We start from the raw sequence: 18,405 nt of genomic DNA on the forward strand, positions 1-18,405 counted from the left end.
ACCAGTGTGATATTTGTATGGATACAAGCACATATATATAAGGATAAAAGGAAATGAAAAAGCTGACAAGTATGCAACGGAAGCTGTAGGAAATGATCATATTGACATTGCAGTGCCCTTAAATAAAACAGAAATAAAAACAATAATAAAGCTTAAGATGAAAGAAAGATGGCAGAAGCAGTGTGAAGAGGAGAAAACAAGGATGTGACTCTATGGGCTTCAGAGAAAAGTGGAAAAGATGAGGAGAACAACAAGATATTCAAGAGAGGAAAGCATAATATCAAGAATGCGATTTTGTCACACAGGGTTGAATAACTGCTTATTTAGGATGGGAAAACACAACTTGGGAAAGTGAGAGTTTTGTGGACAAGAAAATACTGAACACATTATATTGTCCAAAATTTAATGAAGAAAGAAGAGAACTAACAATGAATCTTGAAGAAGAAAGATTGAGTTTGAATTTAAAAGACATTCTGAAGAGAGATGTTTTGTTTGATTTTTGTTTCAGTATCTTAGGAGAACAGGATTAATGGAGAGAATTTGAGTTGAGTTTGAGGGTTTTTTTCTTTCTTTTCACCCTAATTTTTGTTTTAGTTAAGAACATAATTCAACTAGATATCCTGAGCCACACTCCAGACCAGTTGGTGACAGTAATGCACCAAAACATGGTTTGCCAACCGCCATAAAAACCACAAAGAAGAAAGAAAAGCAAAGTGTTGCATTATGGGTTGTTTTTAGCCTTAATGTTGCGAGGCTAGCAAGTGTCTTAAAGCCTGTTTATAGTAAGAGTGTTAGAGTCAATCGGCCCTATAAGTGTTTCGTTAGTCCAGTTTAACCTGTAGAAGTTTCTGAAGATTCATGTACCGTGTTTGCTGTGCCATGGAGGAAATAATTAATCACGGGTGAAAACGAGTCCAAAGCATCTTCGGACATCTCCACTGCAGAACAGGATTATGTCAAACTACCAAACACCCCTGTGACAGATGATAAGGAGCTCAAAAAGATAAGCAGACAGTCTTATAAGCCCTAACTAAAATCATTTTTGAGTGCTTCCAAGAACCTGGCAGGAGAGCCTGTGAGTATGTAAAACTATACTATGATGTAAGTTATATTCAAAAAGTAACATCACTTATCCAAAATCAGATGCTGGCAAAAGGGAGTCGTCTGCTAATCAGGGTCACCTTATGTTCAGCCATTTATTTTATAACATCTGAGGTTTGAATTATGTCTTTATGGCGGTTACCATGAAGGTTTGAATGGCTTCGCTCATTTGTGTAGTAAGGAAAAATCAATACTGTCTCGTTCCCTTTCCATTTCCCGCTCCCTTTGTGGCATTCCACCGAAAAAGTAGCAACCCATCAGATCTCACTTATAAAGTTATAAACTATATAGACATTCATAATGACCTAACACTATGCAGCAATATCATGGTAAACTTTTAAACACATGTATTAATACTTACAGTGTTTGCTGTACAGTGTTTAGCTGTTGTGCTTATCACATAACATTAATTGTTAGCTAATATTAGCCAGCGCATTTGCTGTTTATATTTACATCAATGTGTATTTGTGGGAGCGGGAGAAATTTCGTACTACTGTGAACGTGATGATGGAGACACTGGGAACATAAGTTTGTTTACTTGCTGTGTTGCATGTAGTTTTAAATGAGGAAATCTTTCTTTTAAGACAACTTTCTTTTAAGGGCACAACAACCAGTTCAAAACAGGGCAAACAACTGGCCATGTGGGTAGTTATTTTTAGAATGGACATTATGGCCACACCCCAGAGCATTCGCACCACTGGCCACAATCAGTTTCCTAGTTGTATAGTATTATTCCTGGCCACTGGAGGTCAGTATTGGCTCGCAGACATTTAAGAACACTGAAACCTCATTCAGATGCATTTTAAATGTCAAAATATGGACTTTGATGTTGTGTCACAGTGACCATTAGTTGAGTTAATATCAGAGATGCTGCCTGTCCAGTGCTGAGCTGCAAGTATAAAAGCAGGTGACTGCACTTACTTGACAGCCACACAGAGATGGCCGAGGAGGAGGCCATGGACCAGACGAGGAGAGCAAGGGCACTGGATTGAGTTGCTGAGTTGAGGGCATCCAGTCCCTCCTTGTAGATGGCAACTGCACTTGACATGGAGGCAGAGGAGGATAGTGAGGAGGTCCATGTACCAGGAGAACTGCTAGAGGGGGAGGAAGAGGAGGAGCTCCTGCAGTGAACCTGAGTTTGTGAGCTGCCTGAAAAAATATAGAGACAACAAAAAACTGGAGTAGGCTAACAGTCAAGTCCAAAGTGAGCTCTCCACCTTACCGATTACATTCAGAAAGGAGGAGAGGAAATAACACTATGCCAACAAGGCAGGTTTGATGAGTGAAGCTGAAGTTGATCAGAAAATGAGGTCTGAGAAAGGGGCTGAGAGAAGCCAGAGTTGCTCTTTGAAATGACAGAGATTGAGCTAGTGATACTTATAGTCAGGATGGTTCAAATAATCATTATTTCTCTCTTTGTGTGTTTTTCGCTAGCCAACAGTGGGGCTGGAGAGGAGGAGGAAGCAGGCCAGATCCATATGCATCCAATTCAATTTATGGATTATATATATAGAGAAAAACCCAACAGTTCCCACAAAGAGCAAGCGCTTGGCAACAGGGGGGAGGAAAAACTCCCTTTTAACAGGAAGAAACCTCCAACAGAACCGGGCTTAGTGTGGGCGGCCGTCTGCCTCGACCAGTTGGGTTTAGGAGGAGAAAAAAGTGGGGGTGGGGGGAGGAGAGAGGAGAAAAGAGAGGTGGTGATAGAAGAGTTATTATTAACATGAACAAACTGGAGTCTATCTGACAAATATGACTTAAACCAGCTTAGTGTGGTTCCTTTAATGTCAACCATATGCTCTAGTCTCTGTAATAAATTCTTATGATCGATGGTGTCAAATGCAGCACTAAGATCTAGTAGGACAAGTACAGAGACAAGTCCATTGTCTGAGGCTATGAGGAGATCATTGGTAACCTTAACCAGAGCAGTTTCTGTGCTATGATGGACTCTAAAACCTGACTGAAAGTCTTCAAACAAACCATTCCTGTGCAAACAATCACTTAACTGGTTTGCAACGACCTTCTCAAGGATTTTGGAAATAAAGGGGAGGTTGGATATAGGTCTATAATTGGCTAAAACATCTGGATCAAGAGTAGGCTTTTTAAGTAGAGGTTTAATTACTGCAACTTTAAAAGCCTGCGGTGCATAACCAGTTGATAAAGATAAGTTAATCAGACTTGATATAGAGGTGTTGATTAAAGGAAAAACTTCTTTGAACAGCCTTGTTGGAACGGGGTCTAGAAGACAAGTCAATGGTTTAGATAAAGAAACTGTTGAAGTGAGCTCAGATAGATCTAGGAGAGAGGATCAGGAGAGAAACAGTCAAAATATAAACCAGTTACAGTGGACTCTGAGGCTGCTGAACTGGACAGTACATCTGAGTCAGCTGTGGGGAGGAGATGATGAATCTTTTCTCTAACAGAGACAATTTTATTTGTAAAGAAGCTCAAAAAGTCAATTCAACTGAGGGCTAAAGGAATAGATGTCTGTCAGCCTGGCTACAGTACTGAACAGAAGCCTGGGATTATTCTTGTTTTCCTCTATCAATTATGAATAATAGGATGTTCTGGCTTTACAGAGACTTTTTTTTATACGCCAATAGGCTGTCTTTCCAAGCCTTTAGAGATATGCATGCATGTGTGTGTGTGAGGAAATGACATCTAATAATGCCACCAAGTTGCGGTACCATTTCTATGGGTACTTTGCGGCCTTTGTCATCAGTATCTACAGACCAGGTGTAAGCGCTAACATGAAGTTAGAGGGCCATTCGCAAAATGGATATGTTGTTTTAGTTCGCAGTTTTGACTCATTTGATTGTGATGTCAGATTCCCTCACTCTCTCTTCTTTAGACTGGGGTGTTTGACATATGGGAACTCTAAATCCTCCATTCGAAGGTTTGCCAAATGCCAGAATGCAAGGATTTGGCCCCTTATATTCTGGCATTTAACACACTATGAATGGAGGGCTCAGTGTTCCCAAATGTCAGACCTTATATTTCACCTAAATTTCCTTCGGGATCAATAAAGTATCTATCTATCCCAAATGACACCTCTTGCCTATGTTTGGGGATCTTCTGTGTGTCAGGGAGGCACTTGTCAACAGTTCCTAAGTTGTGTGGTGTTATTCTTGGCCACAGGAGGTCATTATAGGCTCACAGACATTTGAGAACATTTGAGAACACTGGCAACCTGCTCAAATGTACTCCAAATGTCAGAATTCAGACATTGGCATTTGGGAAAACTGAGCCCCAATTCAAAAGTGGAGAATTTGGCCCCTTAGTGGGCTCAGTGTTCCCTAATGGATGATATGTGGTTACAATTACAGTTTCATTTGAAATGCTTAATTTGACAGGATCTGTGCACTGTGGTGGAAATCTGTGTGAGCTGAAGGAAAAGACCCATCACTAGGGGTTCAGATGTCTCAGACAAAAGTATTTATTGTAAGCTTGGCACCAAGGAGAAAATTATGAGCTGTTCAAAGTCATAACTATGGCCTCATATTAGTAGGCAGTTGTCTTTAGTGTGAGACTGCCATCAAACATGAAATCTGGGTAATATTGGACAGTGAAGTTATTGCATGTTTATTTGCAAAGTAAGCACAATTTAACTAGTCTTGCTGGTTTACGATGCTGGTAAATATGAATGAATTATAATTTTCAGGTCATTATTCCTGCAATATATTCTGAATTGTTGACGTGTAGCATGTCAATAAGAGTTAATGTTGTGAGTACTGATCGCTGAGGACCAGGTGGATTTTAAGAGGCTGATGTTTCTAAGATGTCCCTCTATTCCACCTATGCTGCTCACTTCCTTTTGCATTGAATGCTGCACTCTGCATCTGCAATGATTATATCAATAGGATATTTTTTCCACTTAGTAATAGGGCTGTCAGCATTAACACGTTAATTGTGATGAGATTAAGGACTGAGCCTTACATGTTATTTTTTTTTATCGTGTTAATCGTGTGCCACCAAAGATTCTTTATTTAACAATGAAGAAGAGCACTAAATTCTAGTATCTTTGGCTACTACTATTTTGACCCTTTGATGCACCCTTAGTTGTCATCAAGCTGCCAGAGACACTTGCTACAAAGATTTTACATGGCAGAGCAAGATACTTCATGGCAAGTTCAATTCAATTCAGTTTTATTTGTATAGCGCCAAATCATAATATACATTATCTCAAGGCACTTTACAGGGTAAGGTCAAGACCTTACTTTGTTAAAGAGAAAAACCCAACAGTTCCCACAAAGAGCAAGCACTTGGCGACAGGGGGGAGGAAAAACTCCCTTTTAACAGGAAGAAACCTCCAACAGAACCGGGCTCAGGGTGGGGGGGTCTGCCTCGACCGGTTGGGTTTAGGAGAAGATAGAAAGAGGGGGTGGGGGGAGGAGAGAGGGGAGAAGAGAGAGAGAGAGAGACCAGGAACAGCTGTGTAGGTAATGGTGTTATCAATAATAATGACAGGTAACAGTGGTTAATAGTAAAGATGAGTAGTGGTGGATCTGGATCCTGCTGCTCCCGAGGCAGAGATACCTGCAGAATGAGGACAGAGAGAGGGAGAGAGAGGAGAAGCACAAACTACGGGAGAGAAAAAAAATACAAAGTTAATGGCATGAAGTCAACGAGAGAGAGAGAGAGAGAGGGAGAGAGACAGAAATAGAGAGAGAGCGCCCAGTGCATCATGGGAATCCCCCAGCAGTCTAGCTCTATAGCAGCATAACTAAGGGATGGGTCAGGACATACCCGAGCCAGCCCTAACTATAAGCTTCACTAAACAGGACAGTTTTAAGCCTGATCTTAAAGGTAGAGAGGGAGTCTGCCTCCTGAACCCACACTGGGAGCTGGTTCCACAGGAGAGGAGCCTGATAGCTGAAGGCTCTGCCCCCCATTCTGCTCTTACAAACTCTGGGAACCACAAGTAGACCTGCATTTAGAGAGCGAAGTGTCCTATTGGGAAAATAGGGAACTATAAGCTCTTTAAAGTGGATGGTGCCTGACCATTAATGGCTTTGTAGGTGAGGAGGAGGATTTTAAATTCTATCCTGGAGTTTACAGGGAGCCAATGCAGAGAGGCTAACACAGGAGAGATGTGATCTTGTTTCCTAGTTCCTGTCAGTACTTGTGCTGCCGCATTTTGGATCAATTGGAGGCTTTTTACTGAATTTTTGGGACATCCTGACAATAAAGAGTTACAGTAGTCCAGTCTTGAGGTAACAAATGCATGAACTAGTTTTTCAGCATCCTTTAGACACAGAATGGGTCTGAGTTTTGCAATATTGCGCAGGTGGAAGAAGGCTGTCCTAGAGACTTGCTTTATATGTGAAGTAAAGGACAAGTCCTGGTCAAAAGTGACACCAAGGTTTCTGACTGTAGCACTGGAGGCCAAGGTGATGTCATCCAAAGTCAGTATATTATCACATAGTGTATCTCTGAGGTGTTTTGGGCCAATTACAATAACTTCAGTTTTGTCTGAATTTAAGAGTAAGAGATTACTGGTCATCCAGGTTTTTATGTCCTTAAGACTCACCTGAAGCTTGGCTACCTGGTTAGTCTCACCTGGCTTCATGGATAAGTACAACTGGGTGTCATCTGCGTAACAATGGAAATTTATCTGGTGCCTCCTAATAATGTTTCCTAGAGGAAGCATATATAGAGTGAAGAGTATTGGTCCTAGCACCGAACCTTGTGGAACTCCATGACTGACTTTTGTGATGATAGAGGAGTCATTATTAACATGAACAAACTGGAGTCTATCTGACAAATATGACTTAAACCAGCTTAGTGTGGTTCCTTTAATGCCAACCATATGTTCAATTCTCTGTAATAAATTCTTATGATCGATGGTGTCAAATGCGGCACTAAGATCTAGTAGGACAAGTATAGAGACAAGTCCATTGTCTGAGGCTATGAGGAGATCATTGGTAACCTTAACCAGAGCTGTTTCCGTGCTGTGATGGACTCTAAAACCTGACTGAAAATCTTCAAACAAACCATTTCTGTGCAAATAATCACATAATTGGTTTGCAACAACCTTCTCAAGGATTTTGGAAATAAAGGGGAGGTTGGATATAGGTCTATAATTGGCTAAAACATCTGGATCAAGAGTAGGCTTTTTAAGTTGAGGTTTAATTACTGCAACTTTAAAAGCCTGCGGTACATAACCAGTTGATAAAGATAAGTTAATCAGACTTAATATAGAGTTGTCGATAAAAGGAAAAATGTCTATTGCCCTATTTTCCACTGGTCTTAAAACCCACGAAGACCCGCTAACATTGGGCTTTTGTTGGAATGGAAGAGGGTTCAATTGGCATTCACACTTGTGTCAAATGACTCTGCAATAGACATGGATATTTGTCAGCTCCAGCTCCGATTGGCTCCAATCGGCATTAATGTAAACACAAAACCTGGATGAACCCGCTAATTTTTTTGCTGTAATGTGTTTCAGAGTCATAGTCACTTTAGACACACCTTTCACCTGTCCAGCGTGGTGCTGTTACACCAGAAACTCTGCTACACTGACATCATGGATGAAAGAGTGAGCTGCTGCTCTGACAGTTTTAAAAACACACAATCACCGATAGAAACATCTCATACTGAAGCTCCAACACTTAAACAGGCTTTTACCAGTTTGCAGGGCAGCTAGCAGCTCACCCTTCCTCCTTCCTGCTTCTTTGTGTGTGCTCTAACTGCATTTGATGACATTGCTCCCTGCAGCTGTATGTGTCCTCAGTCCAACCAGAAAGACAAAGTCGACTGTCAATAGTAAAGGGGTCAATTGGCTTTTACTAGTGGGTTTACCCTGGTTTAAAAAACCTGCTTATACCCGCTAATTTTGGTGGGTATATGGGCGCAAAAGGGGGGAGGTTGGTGAAGATTGAACGAGTTGGAAAATAAAAATATAACTTACACATAGCTCGTCTACAGATAAATAAATTATCAGACATCTTCATAATTACACATCAGACATGCTAACATAAGCTTCTAGTTCAGACAGACTGATGGGTACGTGTTGTTGAGCAAGAGAAAACAGTTCTGAAATGCAAAATAATAGAGTTTTAATCGTGATTAAAAAATGCGATGAACTATTGAAATTCAGCGATTAATTGTGATTAAGAAAAAATTGACAGCCCTACTTAGTATTCATTATTATTAAGCATTAACAATAAAACATCCCTCTCAATAATAAAGTCATAATTAATTTGTTTATTTGTGAAGACAATCTTGAGTACTAAGGTGTGAAGTTACACACAGTAGGTGGAAGTATGCACCTTCAAATTGTTTGCGATATACCATCTAAACTGAGAGAAGAATAACCTGCAAATTTTCATGTAACTGTAAGATTCCTGGTCTTCTTCAAGTTAATGTATTCTGAGCTGTCAAGATTATTTTGTGATTGAGTAGCCATCGATCTTACAGGAAAGCATGAGTGTAATGTCACTGATTGCTGTAACATTATCAAATAGTGTTATTTTTAAGGTGATGTTAGAATGTAATTTTTAATGTTTTGTATTTGTGTTGTTTTAGGCAAAGACAGTAAAGTGGTGTCAAAGTGCGGTCGAAAAACATTTGTGGTTGAGAAAGGTGTGTATTTTATGGAAGTGTAACATATATATGCAGTTAATTAAAAAGAATATCGGCCTTTTAGTGAGATTATTATCTCAGAATATGCTGTATTATTGAGAGTGTATGCTGTCATAGTGGAAAATGTAAATTCAGAACGACTATGATTTAAAAGTTGAAGTTAAGCGTAGAGGCTGATACAACGGATCATGAGCTCTACTTTCTTCACAGCGAGTATTTTCTCCCCATGTATTTTCAGTGGCCAGGCCTGACTCACCGCAACTGCACTGGATGGTTTTCCCAGGCCTGCTTTCCCCTCTGTACGCTCTCAAAATAAACAGCGCCCTACCGCTGTTCAGGAATAGATGATTAGTTGAATTACCTGAGTATGCCATTATTAATGGAGCTCTGATAGTATGATCCACCATGGCATCAGGTAAATAAACAGCATTTTAATCCAGTTGAGCTAGAAATACAAATGAAAACAAAATCCAGAACATGAGAAGTATGTTATATACTAGAGTGGAAAAATATCACTGTTTATTCAGTTTAGTTCACTTGTTCATCATTTATTAGACTAGAATTTAAATAGCCTGCATTTATTCAACTGTTACTTGATGGGGACAAAATTTAGTGGCTGAAAATATGGATGAAACAGGTAAGACATAGTTTTCTTATGGACCTATGATTGTAATCTTTTACTGTCACCATGTAGTCCAATAATGATTTTGGTGATTTGCAGTAGAACATGTGTCTAGTTTCAGATTTATTTTATGTTTAAATATATATTTTACATTTAAAAATCTTGCTCAAAAGAGTTTACTGACTCTATCATTATGTGTAACTTGCTATCACAATGAATGAAGACAACATACATAAAAGACTATTAAAAGTTCCCTTTTAAAGTACACTTAGTCTAGAATCTTAATTGAGAAATATTTATTACTACAGTTGTGAACAGTAATTGTTTGGGCAGGGGAACTGGTTGACAACCTGACAGATATCTTAATGTCCACAGAGCCACAGTGTTTTAAGACAATAAAATGTCTAGATGTTATTCTCAGCTGAGGATGAATCCACTATATTTAGTAGGGATACAAATTACGTGAACTGATTGTTGAACACGTTAGCAATTGATAGTCAGTTAATTGTTAAGACATTAACCCAATAAATAAATAAATAAATATATAAATAAATAAAAACTCTCTGCAGTTAACGCAGTCCAACAGTCCGTTGTTATAGCCACCTTGTCAATTAAATTAGCAGCCTTGAGCTGGTCTTTTTTTTTTGTACCACTTCTCAATGTGGTTAATAATTGTACTTCTTGGGGGGATGCAATAGCCTGGTTCAATGAAGTTCAGAAACTCACGAAATCCCTCACCGTCCACCACGTTTATTGGTATCATGTCTTTTTCCACCAAAATGCAAATCCTCTGAGTTATTTTCACCGAATGCACATCACTGCAGCTTCTCCTAGCTAACACAGATGTGATAGTTTGTTTATTAGCATTTTACATTGTCCTCTTCTGCTGTAAAATGCTCCCCCATTGCGCTATGTTTTACCTGCTTTATCTTGCCTCACATTTCTGGTTTCCTAACTAACCTTTGACCTTCCTCCTCTGTTACATCAGTATTTTGAGAGAAGTAAGCTATAAAATATATATAGAATGTGTATAAAATATGCATAAAAGTTAATTACACAGCATGTGCGCTCTAGGGAAAAAATACAGAAATGAAATTAAACATACTTTGTCAGTCAATTGATTAAGACATTTTCAATCTGTTAAATTAGTAATGGCAATTAATCGACTAACAGTTAATCATTGACATCCCTAATATTGTCTTTACATTGATGGCAGATGGATCACAAAAGTGCTGGTGTTAAATACATTCCTTGGGTAATTGACTAATATGTAACCAGGATTTAAAAATTGTTTGGAATTAAATTAAAGTTTTGGAAAAGTTTTGAATACACACTTGTATATACACACACTAGCCTATTGTTTAAAGTGTGTTAATAAAATTTCCATAATATGTCTTACATTACCAAATACATTACTTGTATTAATTTAAAATGTAGTACTGCTGCACAGGCTGCATGAACTTCACGTCACTGGTGTCACATGAAACACAAGCTGATCTCTCTCCCTCTCTCCCTCCCTTTGTCCCTGCAATTAGCTCAGCCCACCAGGAACTTTCCCGTGTCACCCAATCAGCTGTTCTGTGCCCAGTATTCAGTGTTGTCAGTCAGAACATGAATCATTTCATCAGCCCTCGCTTCAGTTTGTCACATGCTAAACAAGTCAATTATAGGCTATATGTCCTTTCGTCCAAGTGGCATCGTGGCTCAGATCTCTGTTTACCCCAAAACACATTTTCTATTGTCTCCAAGATGACGGGATGGCGTTAGACTCAAGTCATTCCATTCCAAATTCCTTACTACATTTTTGCTACACAGCCTGCCATAGGGCTAGTGCATTGAAGATAGCCTCACTACTGTACCCTGTCATTGTTATATGGGCCCACCTATGGTAAACTTCCTAAATTAAGTCATGAAAATGGAGTAAAATCTTTTAGAAAAGTTTTGAAAATTCATTAGTAAAAATGTGTGGGAACCCTGTAGTTATTTGTTCAGGTTATATATATATATATATATATAGATAGATAGATAGATAGATAGATAGATAGATAGATAGATAGATAGATAGACAGCTAGACAGACAGATAAGCTAATGTTAACTTTTTGGTGTAAGTCCGTGTGGACTGCTCTCCACTGAAGCTGTGCTCCCTTAAATTACACTCAGGAACAGCCAGATGCATCTTCTCACTCAAAAATTAGTTGTATGGGAAGTTTGATTAATAAAAATAATGTTATCATCGAAACAGAAACATTAGTCTCCATTAATCAATACGACGATGATGGAAAGTGACTGAAGTTAGAATGTTTCCAGAACTTGCAAAATACTGTTTTATGCTGTTAAATTACATTTGTGTACTGTTGTTCATAAGCCCACCACAATAACTGTTCATTTATATGTCAGGGGTGAATATTTAACAGTATTTTACTATTATGTAAGAATACAATATTATACTGTTGTTAATCCACAGTAAATTTATAGCAATTCATCATGGTGTGTGATTTGTTTCACACTGCATTTAGGTAATGAGCAGTTTCCTTATTAGGTATATATGAGTTATTTGTTGTAGCCTGTTAGTGTTTACTGTTGTTTTAAAGTTTAGTTTAGTATTGATTGACACACACAGACACACTCAGACACACATACACACATGCATGAGAGTTTTCTCTACCTCAATGGTAAACTGTGATTGTTTAGAGAGTTACCAAACTAGAAACGTGTGCTAGCAGGATAATAAAGTAAACAGCAACTTGATTGCTAAGAAAAACAGTTTTTTAACACTTACTGTTTTGGCGACAGATTTATTTTGTCAAAGAAAAATGGCTCGTAGAATGGACAAAACTTCAGCTATCTCATCACCTTCGAAACTATTGTTCAATCAGGAGAGACAAGTGAACATAAATATTTTAATTTAGACAAGATGTGATGAATAGTGCTGAGATTATGGTCTTCAGTGCTTGGTCTTGTAGGGGAGTTATTTAGGGTTGGGATGAGCAGCAGCAATATATAGCAATATACTATATATATATATATATATATATATATATATATATATATATATATATATATATATATATATATAAAATCCAGACCAGAGACTGGTGGTGGTGGTGGTTGACTATCCCTCTGATGCCGATGATGCCCGAAGAACACTCTGGAGATGGCTAGAAAATGCTCTGACACTGATGAAGGTTGAAGGTCCCTCAACATTGGGATGGCTGAGAGTCCTCTGATGAAGAGATCCCGAAGAACCCTCCAACGCAGAGAAGACTGAAGATTCCTCTGATGCCTAGATGGCTGAAGATTTCTCCGATGCTGAGATGGCTGATGATCCCTCTGACGATGGATGGAAGAACTGAAAATTGATGGAACTCTGGAACCAGGTGGAGATGGGGAGGAGGAGGGGCGCATGTCAGAGGAGCAGGAGACTGAAAGCTGAGATGGAACATTTTTAAAAAGGGAGCGCCAGCATATGATAGGCTAAAAAGAGAAAGTGCAAGAAAGGCTGAAATGACAGATGACAGCCACAGGCAGGAAGAAGGGGGGAATAATGAGTGAATATGAGAGAAGGGGGATGCCATCATCAAGATTATATATACGCATGTGCATGCAAGAGGATAGGTCTTCCCTACTGAACTTATGCTAGAGCTTCATAAAGTGGAATGTATGGAATATGATACCCTCCACATTAACTTTCAAGTTTTGACTGTAAATTGTAAGAAAACAAAGATTGAAAAAGTTGTCAATGATGGCTTAAACCCGAAATGTTTTTGCTGTAATTATTTAAGTACAGACAAGTTTGGTTCATTGTGAAATTATAGTAATATAAATCAAGAAATGAACTATACCTATACCTATACCTATCCCTATTACCTAATTAGTGTTAGAACAAAAATACCAGGAAGGTAACAGAAGAGACAACAGTACATTACATATAAACAGGGTAGGAAATTAATTATAGTCTTTGTAAATGGAAATACAATCAGGTATATGCTTGTGGTTACTAGCTGTTACGTTATTGTAAGTACAAATAAGATTTTGTGGAATTGTGTAATGTAAAGAATAACTTGATATTTATTTTAGTTGTTAAGCTGTTCAAAAAATGTGCATTTCTACAGTATGCATGTGGTGATGAATCAATTGCTAGCAACGAGCTGGCATGCCGTGTGTTCAAAGCTGGCAGTGTTACTTGCCAGCTTTGAACAAGACTGAATGTCAGAGACTTGCAGCAGTTCAGTGGTTGGTGTTAGTGGCAAAACAGCTTGCAGAAGTTCTTGCTCAACTGAAAGAGGCTCAAGAACAAGTAGTGAATTGTGAGCATAATTGGAGTTAATTTGGTGAGTTATAGTGTAAATCAGTATAGAAGAATTAACTAGCTACCTGAGTTACATGTTCAGTATATGATAGTTATATGGTTTTGTGTTGTGTAGATGATGTGTCAATGTACAGACAGAAAACATCAAGTGTCCTCAGAAGGAGAGGAATGCCATGTGATAGAACAACTGTCAGATGAACAAGAACAATTTTGGAAGAACATACATCTGTGGAACATGATGACTACCAGGTGAAAGAAAGAAGAGCAGTAATCTACATTTGAACAGTCTTTCCTAAGTTGTATTTATTTGTTTAACATAGCACAAATGCATTTGTTCTCGTGTAATTGTTTTGATAAAAAACTTGGTTTGAGATATATATATCAGTATATATTTTTTTTTTATTATTGTGTTTTTATTTTTACATGTAGACATTGTAAATTTCTGATGTTATGAATAATAATGTGTAAACTTATTGTTAAAATAATTTGGTCTAGATGACAAGATCTAAGTGAAGTCATATGGATTTAGAATATAGTTTTTAGGGAAATTAAGTTAACAACTTATTGCTAATGTTTTTATTGTTTTATTCTAAAGGTAAATATAAAGGTTTTGTATTTTAATTTGTTGGTTAAAATGTTTCAGTGAAATTATGTTTAAAAGTGTTAAAAGTGACAATAAATAATACAGAAACATTCTCACTTTACCAATGGTTATTATTGCCTGTTTTTATACATGTTGAGAGTGAATAACTGATAGAAGCTGTCACAAATTTGTGGGCTTCATTGTACTCAATGCACAGCTTTTGGTGTTAAAATAGATGTCCATCTTTCAGACAGCAGTTTCCATAGAATCACGTGTTAAACAATTTTATTTATAAAATAAAACCACATGACAGTGTAAATTATTATTATTTGTTTTTTATTAGTATGGTATGTGTAGCTGGAGGTGGCTGTCTTTGTTTGCGCACTCACAGTGAGCTGAGAGGTGTTAAAGCTAGATTTGGTTTTAGTCACATGCATAACAAGCACCTTTTCAGAGAATAGATGTTACGTTTCATATGTTGTCTAATAAATGGTATTTAGCCTTACAGTTATTCTGTTATAAACCTTTTATATTCACATAGCCAAATATATATTAGGTTTGACACAAGTGGATCTTAAGAGGGTGGATTAATGAAAGAAGGATTTGATAAAAAGTGCTGATGTTTTAATAAGAATAAAATTGTGAGTGTAGTTTGGTATTGTATTTTTTTGACACTCCAGAGTTATTTTAAGTAATAGTAATAGTAGTAGTAATAGTAGTTAAATAATTTTAAGTTTGATACTTTATACTGATATTGAGATATATTTCAAAGGCAAGCATATCATCATTCTACTACATTTCTTGAGTTAATGTTCAGTGAGCTGTTTGCATTCAGTTGGAAGTCTATTCTTCTGTTGATGTGATGGTTTAACAGGTGATCAGACAGTAATGTAATGTACTTTGGTAGGTCCTTTAGTAAGATGATTGATTATTGAAGTGTGTCAATGGACCTCTTCCTATGTGACAGGTGTTTAAACGGGAATGTAACAGATTGTTGTGTGGCTGTGGAGTACATGCAAAAGAAGTTTTATGTAGCTGAGTTGGAGTAAAAGTACGTTTTTTTGTGTCATGGCATTTGTTCTTCTTCAGTATCACAGGTTTTGTCATGTGTGAAACATTGTATGGCAAGTAGTTTGATAATCTTTAAAGCTTCTGCGTTCACAAATGTACTTTTACAAATATAAACAGTGTGTGCTCTGTTTTTATGAACATATGTCTTAATGGATGTTTACAATTGTGTCATGGAATATTGCCACACTGCCAAGGATGTGACTGATTCATCTGTGTTTGTAAGTCAGATGAATCAAGTAGTTTGAAGGAATCTGTATAGGAAAGTTTGGTTTTTTGCATGAAGTCAGGGAAGAATTATAATAAATGGTGTTATGTGTTTTATTAGACAATTGGTGTCATTAAACTGTAAATTTAGTGCAATAAGGTGTTTGGTTTGTCCATTATATGCTTTAGTTTAATATGGATGATGGAGTTATTGATATACTTACTACATTTAATAGTAATTACAGAAAGTATTAATTTGTAATGAAATATATAATGTGGCTTTATATATGGTTTGTGTTAAATTTGAAATTTCTTAATTACATATTGTATTTGTGCTTTAAAGAGTAGTATCATGACATAAAATATATTTAGGTGAATAAATGTCTTGCTATACCTGCTATAATAAATTCTCTATTTAATTTATCAGGTAAATGTCAGGTACATGTTTCTAATTAGGCTTTGGAGTAATTTCCATTTTTTTTCCATTTTTGTTTTTTTCATATTTTGTTTAATATTTTCTTTGTTTTTTTCATTGTATTCTTGAAAGTGCTTAAAAACAGTTCTATCCATATAAATAATCAATATTTATAAAGATAGGACTTTTATTACATATTTATATTCTCTTACAACTATTATTATTATTATATAAGAGATTATTTAAGTATTTAAGTATAATATTTCACGTTTGAAATACCTTATGATTCATACATTCATATTTGCATGTTGTGCTGATAAGATATAATTTTTTGTTTCTACTACAACTGTTCTTTAAAAATTATATTAATATCTCTGTTATTTGAAATAATTTTTGAAACCAGAAGAAACCATATTTGGAGAAGAGGGTGGAGCTGAGGAGTAGAGGGGTTGACCTGACCTAATAGCTGAGGTCACTATGCACGCCCACCTACGCTGGCTATCTGACGGACCGTGCAAGGCTGGTCCGTGAATCAGCAATCAGTCATTTTACGTAAGTCGAGGTAAATTTTACACACACAAATGTAATTTACATACAGATAATGAAATGTTATTTTATTTATTTATTTATTTTATTTTCTTATTTGTTATTGTGCTAGTTTACACACAGTGTAAGCATGTACGTAAGCTAACTGTAGAGCTTATCTTTTGGTAAAACTAGACTGTAAATGGTAAGACATAATATTGTGTTTTATAATTGGTTCTGTGAATCAACAGTTACCTTACCTGACTTAATGTGTGTTAACGTTGTCAGCAGGTTGTCAGCGTCGTTAAGTCAGAAAATGATAACGTTATTACAGTTAACTGTTGGTGTCTGTCATCTGCGCTCGAGCCCTCCAGACCCAGCAGATCAGCAGAAATGAGCTCATTTATGCCACAGAACAGTTTCATTGATTAATGTGTATTCTTGCAGTACAATCGATCATCACGAGTGTGCGTTCAGTGTTTGGATAATTTTTCTATTTAATTTCATCGTTGAAAACGGGCGTCAAAACATCTGTTGGAATTATTCTTTCTCTATGTAAGAATAAGTAACATTACTTGTGTGCTTGGATTGATTATGGCATCTGCATCCGCTCAATGCCACTGAAGTGAGTATTAGTGTCAATTATATTATTTTAAAACAGTACAGCAGTTTTTACAACTAACCAGAGGGAATACTGTATTTTCAGATAACTGTGTGGAGTTCATCTAATAAGAGTAGTTCTTATTTTACCTTTTTCTCGCTAGAATATCATACATATCTCACTATTACAATGTTTCTTACCATCTGGCCAAGGTGTGGATCATGGGGACAGCTCCAGCGTGGAGCTCAGAGAGCTATAGAGACCACAGGGAACAACCTTGGTGATGATGGTGTCTCCATCCATTGGTTTGATTAGGGTGATCTGAAGTGGAAAAGCTGTGTAACACCTCTACTACTTGTTACTAAAAATTAGGGATTTAACAATTTATTATGCAAACCTGTGTCAGTTCACCTTTACCTTGGTCCACAAAAGTATTTTATTTCTACAAAAGTTACTGAATTTAGTACATTTTTAAAATACCTTTCCAGTGTTGTTGATGGTTAATGATATTGTTGAAATTGATGTTTTTTAAAGGTGCAATAAAATAATTTATGAATCTCTTGGGTCTAAGTTTGTTGATGGTTTTATGGTATGAATTATATCTGGTATAAATTTTGACAATAGCAACATGCAGAGATTGTACAACAACACACTGATGGAGGTTTAGCCAGAATTTGTAATTAGAAGGCTATTTTGATGTTAGCTTCAATAAACAACATAAATAATACAAATATTTATCAAATGTTGATGTCCTAGAACATTGACAATGAAGGCTCAAAAGACAGATATTTTAGTTTTTGCTTTTAATGTGTTTTATGTACTTTATGTACTATGAATCATCAATTTCACCAAACTGTACTGTTAAATTCATCACAAGGTGTATGCTAAATCTAGAAAACCCAGGTAATACTTCTGTAGTTAATAGAAAATGCTCTCAGTACACTTTAATCACAGGAGGTTTATTTAAAATTCCATAAAACAACACTACAATCACTAATTAGAAAAGCACGTTAAACACATTTTAATGACAATAACAGTAGATATTAGTAAAACTAATGAACATAAACTGTACTTCACTATACAAAAGAAAAACCATAAGAGGACATAAAATATAAATTTCTTTACTGTTTTCTTAACTGTTTTGAAATCTCACTGCCAACGATTTTGTAAGGCTAATACTTCTGAAGTGGTAACAGCAGCACATATCTATTACAGGAGACACATTTTGCTCCTGGTTGCCTTCTGGTTGGACAGCGCCAGCTGTTGTCCAATGGAAATCCTTAACATTTCAAATTGGGAAATACTATCATTTGTGAAAGTGGTGACAATAGCAGAAGTCAAAAGTAGGAAACTGAACCTGTGAACACTAAGGACAGAGAATATTAAGCA

The sequence above is a fragment of the Trachinotus anak genome, unplaced genomic scaffold (genome assembly GCF_046630095.1).
Source record: "Trachinotus anak isolate AG129_WGS33_773 ecotype Australia unplaced genomic scaffold, CSIRO_AGI_Tana_v1 ptg000024l, whole genome shotgun sequence".
Lineage (NCBI taxonomy): Eukaryota > Metazoa > Chordata > Actinopteri > Carangiformes > Carangidae > Trachinotus > Trachinotus anak.